Genomic DNA, 6,000 nt, shown 5'->3' with positions numbered 1-6,000 from the left:
ATATATCACAGTGGTCATCACAGGTACCTATTCACAGAAGCTGTAACATATTGGCACATACATTTCTGTATGTGTTGCCACTGAGCTATACAGGGGTACATCATGATTGTGCACACGGGTGCAGTGTGTGTTAGGTGAATGTCCATCACATACTACCACTCCTCATGTATCTCAGAGGTTTATATTACTAGCAGCATTAAGTGGACATTGCTGCACTGCATGTTGTTGTGGGCCTGTCCAGATTGTGTCTGTTGTGGTCTGATTGTGTGTCATGTATGTCATCATTCAGAAATTGTGTGGTCTGTATAATGCCTTTGTGCCACCTTACCTGTATGTGTCTGTGTGCATGCATGTATGTGTGTGTGTGTGTGTGTGTGTGTGTGTGTGTGTGTGTGTGTGTGTGTATCAGCAAACATTATAGAGCAGGTATTAATTTACATATGTTGTATTTCCCTCACAAGTGAACATAGGGGTTGGGGTCTCTCCCCCTCACAACCTGATGTCAGTGTCATAGACTCTGGTGATGATTGTGGTCATAGTGAGGCACAGGTGGGGTTGTTAGGGCTGAATCTGTGCCATTTGTTAATATCTCACCTTCACTCACAATGTCCTCGCACACAGCCAGTATGCCCACACATACCCAGTCCCCAGCAGCTGCAGATAATGGACAGTTGGAGGGTGGTGGTATGAAACAGGCTAGTGTGGTGACTATGGCAAGTGTGACTGTAGACACTAGCCATAGCCAGAGAGCAGGTGAGGTCCCATACAGGCAGATGGACAGGGATACTCAAAGGAGGATTGCCATCCACCCCCTGTCAGAGGTGTCACAGCAGGTGTCACCTGTCGCATGCTTTGGTCCATCATGGAGGCAGAGGCACATTCTGAATGCTACACCAGACAGATGCTCAGGGTCATGAATACAGCACTTCCTGCCATGCGTGATGACCTCCATGGAATTGGTGATGCTGTATGTCATTTTGCTGATGTCGTGGCTAGATGATGGTGTGAAACATTGCCATTGCTGTATCGTGCAATGTCCGTGCTTGAGCATGTGGTTGAAGTAGGGCATTGGCCACATGGACGTAGGTCAGCAACAAGATGAGCTGAAAACCACGTGGCCATGCATATTCACACTCTCATAGTGGCAGTACCACCAGCACTACTGAAGGGATGATGCTGTCCACACCACAGTGGAGCAGGCCATGGGCATGACATCCTGGCTAGTCCCATCGGGGACAAGGATCCAGCAGACAGCAGTCACCATCAGGGAGTATTATTCTATCTGGCCTTGGGCCTGGTGGTGCCAGTGAGACTCCTGGCAGAACAAATTCCCATGTCCGTGGCCAGAGATGGTAAACTGTACATCCTGCCATGTATGGTCCATGGCTGTCCAACATACCCCTGTGTAGGGCAACCACATGGCTTGACTTTATACATACAAAGACTCAGACATCTCTATCATAGGCAGGTCACCACCAGACACACACAGCTCATCTGCATGGCCCAGTTGAACACCACCCCTCCAGACACACACACACACACACACACACACACACACACACACACACACACACACACACACACACACACACACACAATGTCAACCGTATGGCCCAGCCTAGGCCTCTGGCGAACCCACATCACACCCTCTGCATGTGATGATACCTGTGCCACATCCCTGTTATCCATACCATTGATGCAGGGACATGGTAATATGTGTCTGATGCACAGGGTGAATATAGTACAGTGTAGTAATGTAATGCTGTGTAAGGTGCTGTCTGCTGACAACTGTCATGGGTACACATCAAAGTGTATGTACCTTTTTAGCCATGATGCATTATTGCTGTTAGTACTGCTGACTGACTGTAGTCTCACATACTGTATTATGTTTGTGTTCCAGGTGTCTGTGTGTCTGCAGGCTGTGGGCCTGGAGACATTATGAAAGATGAGTATGGTGAAGTGGAAACACAATGACCGTTTCATAGCCAAGGTACAGCTGTATATGTACATGTTTACCAGGTGTGTATGCATGCAACAATATGTGAGGGACAATGGGGGCAGACAGTGTGACCTTGCATACATACTCCTTGACACAGCCAGCTAGCCTTCATACATGTCAACTGGGTATTCTGTATTACCACAAGGTCATCATACAGAGGAGGTTACTTGAGTACTGACACTAGGTCCATCACAAGCTTAGCCATTACTTTAACCCTAAACAGATTCACCTATCAGCACCTGTTGCCCCTGCCATTTTTTTTTCCCATCCACTCAACCTTGATGCAGTTGATGAAGGTATGCATGGTACTGTGTTTGACAGGTTTGGGGACTGTATTCCTGACACAGGTCAGCTTGTGTTAGCCAAACCTAACAATCACCAGCATATGTGTCGGCTATCTCATATGTGAGTCTGGCTTCTCATGCTGGTAGTGCGCACAGAGTCATAGTCTTGTACATGGGGCAGCTGTTGAAAGGATGAGCACAACATTGCCATCTTGCCATGCCACAGACACCCATGGACAACATGACCACTAACCAGTGGGCGAGTACAGATTAGAGGCTGTCTGCATGGAACAGGTGTTGCTGGACATGGCTGACCTTTGCGGGTGTTAACATAGCCTTTACAAATGCTGCTGATGTCTGCATAGCTGCATAGCAGACCAACTGTGCTGCTAATGTATTGTTATAATGACTGAGGACTATTCAGAGGTAATGTCCACCTTTTGGATGGATGCAGTTCCTTCATATATGTGGTGAAACACATACAAGCAATTCCTGACAACTGTCAATACTTGTTTCATGAATTCAACTATGTTGCCATACAGGTTACCCAGGTCTCTCACCATACTCTGTGTGTTTATGGGGCTGGTGCTGATGTGGGAAATAGTGCGGACAAGTGTTGCCGTATGGCATGCTGACACTGTTGTCTGCATTCAGCTGGAGCCTAGGACCTTGACAGCATTCCATACACACTGAATGGCCCTTTGCAGTGTGTTAACAGAAGTATGTGGCTCAATGAGAGACTAAAAAATACTTAGACTTCACGCAGCCATAGGCTGTACCTACATATGAGGGTGGTGCAAATTAGTATTCATGCCTATATACATATGGATTATTGGGGGCACCAGATAGTCACAGAGCCTTCACATGTCTGCATATTGCACACACATAGGCAACATACAATGTGGGTGTTACATTATCAAATTTGGAGTGTGGGGCGCAACTTATAGTAATGTGACAGTTGGCAGGACATAGCATGCCCATGGCAAATGCAACACACAAGACTTTCTTTGTTTTGCTACTATGACACCTTCTTTGTGTGAGATTACCTTAGCTTACAATACTTCTCATAACATTAATGTGCTTCTGATGTGCAATAACTGCTCTATGCAGTCAGTACAGAACTCTGTGACATGTTTCTTGTCCTACAGTCTTGGGACCTCTTTTCACTGTTTCAGTTGTTGTCACAGGTCACACCTTGCCAAACATGGACTGCAACCTGAAGGGTGGTACAGACACACCTCTCAACTATACATATTTCCACAGAATGTCCAGATTCTTGCCTCATATCTTTGGTCCATTTTCTCATAAACTTGTGTTTTTCTGGCAAATCATTGCCAAATCATTGAGGGTTGATGTCAAAAAATAATGACAGACATTTGAGTTTTGAACTTCATACTCTTCAGAATATCTATGCTAATGCAAAGCCTGTTATTCTGTCACCTCTATAAGTTTGTAGGAGCAATATTTAAAAAGGGTCCCTATTACGTGGTGTTTGTCACTATTATTTATGGCTTTGAAAGCATTTCTTGCTCTAAGATCTTTGGAGGTATGGGTACAGATGGTGGCCATACCTCTGACATCTGCATATGTCTGCAGATTGTCCTGACGTCTGACACATAATTTCTTTCCATCTTTCATGAACTTGTGGTTTTCTGGCTAACGTTTTGGAAAATCATGACAGACTGACATTGCAGATTAATGACGGATATTGTCATATAACAACACATACCCTTTGGAAAGTGCATTCAAATGCACGACCTGTTCTGCTATCTATTGTCTATGTGTGTCATAGCAATATGTAAAGGGTGTGTTCAATGTTTGCTGTTTGCCCCAGCTTCTCATATGGCTTTAACCAGATATCTTTCTGTGAGTGGTTGAGAGGTATGCCGGTAGCCGTAGCACAGGTAACTGCTGCAAGGGGATGTATGTACATACATACATACATATATACATACAGACACACACACACACACACACACACACACACACACACACACACACACACACACACACACACACACACACACACACACACACTGCTGCACGTGGGCATGCATTGAAACACACACATGCACATAGAGTTTACACTTCTCATATTATATGACCTGCCTATCTATTTATGTACATTACACAGTGATGTGACTATTGCATGCACCATGGTGCCTTTGTATTAGAAAATGTGTAACTGTGCTTGTAAGGTGGATGACACCTGTAGGGGGCTGCAACTGGGTTGGCAATAAGGGAGTTAACAGGGTGGAAGAGGCACACAAAATGGTATAACCATTGCCTACACACAGTAAAAACAGCCACAGGGGATATGCATGCAGAAACACATACACAGTTGCCAATAGGCAGATTAGTAACCATACTTATCCATTTGTATGTGCTATAGTGCTGCATACACATTACATGCACCACAAAGATTATATGCCTGGGACATAACGTACTATCTCTTACAACAAGTAATCTTGGGATTGCCATCATGGATGGTGGGGATAAACCACCCAAAACAGTGACTGGTCTCATATATTGCACTTACAAACCTGGACAAGTGATAGAGCAACACACTTTGTATCAGAATTTTTCAGACAGGTATGAAGTCTGATGCTAACATGTCTGTCACTATGGTAACTGTGACATATTTGGCAATGATTTCTCATAAATGCCCATTATTAGGGGACATAGACCACATATAGATTCCAAACATCTGGATATTCCATATACATCTGTACAGATAACTGGTATGGTCTGTATAGTTTAACATGGTGCATGTAAGGCAGATGCAATTAACTGGGTTCTTTAAATTAATGCCATGGGGAGGGGGTCAACAAGCCTTAAAATGGTATAACTAACACACACACAATAACCACAGGGGATATGCTTCACATGGAAACACACACACAGTGCTATTGTTATCTGTATGGAGATTAGAACCCCTACCTATCTAATTATTTGTATTATAGTATTATACAGTTATTGCATGTACCACAGAACGTATAGGGCTGAAGAGTGTATAAAGGTGCTTCTAACGTAAATTACATCAGTGGGCCTTGTAAAGTAGGGCAGTGGGAAGTGTACTGGGTGGAACATGCCTCAAAATGGTATAATCCACACCCATAGGATATGGTTTTCACCCAAACACACACACACACACACACACATACACACACACACACACACACACACACACACACACACACACACACACACACACACACACACTTGTCAGTATTGGGTTTAGAACCCCTACCTATCTAATTATTTGTACAACAGTGTTACGCAGTTATTGCATGCACCGTGGAGCTTATAGAACTAGGAGCTGTCCAAAGGTACTTCAAAGGTGAATGACATCAGCAGCCCTTGTAAAATAGGGCAATGGGAAGTGTATTGGGTTGGAAAGGCCTCAAAATACTTTAATCTACAAACATGAATACTTACAAACACTTATACACACACTTACATTTGTTGAAACTGAGATTATAACCTCTGCCTATCTAGCTTTTTGTACTATACAGTTACATAGTTATCACACATGCTGCAGTGCTTATAGGGCTGACATCTGTCCAAAGGTACTTCTAAGGTGAATTACATCAGCAGGCCTTGTAAAGTAGGGCAATGGAAAGTGTACTGGATGGAACACATCTCAAAATGGTATAATCCACACCCCCAGAGGATATGGTTCTCACCTAAACACACAGACAACATGGTTTTTACACA

The sequence above is a fragment of the Protopterus annectens genome, chromosome 6.part0 (assembly GCF_019279795.1).
Source record: "Protopterus annectens isolate FY-2018-M chromosome 6.part0, PAN1.0, whole genome shotgun sequence".
Lineage (NCBI taxonomy): Eukaryota > Metazoa > Chordata > Ceratodontiformes > Protopteridae > Protopterus > Protopterus annectens.
The sequence above is the reverse complement of the archived record's forward strand: the minus strand, read 5'-3'. Positions refer to the sequence as shown.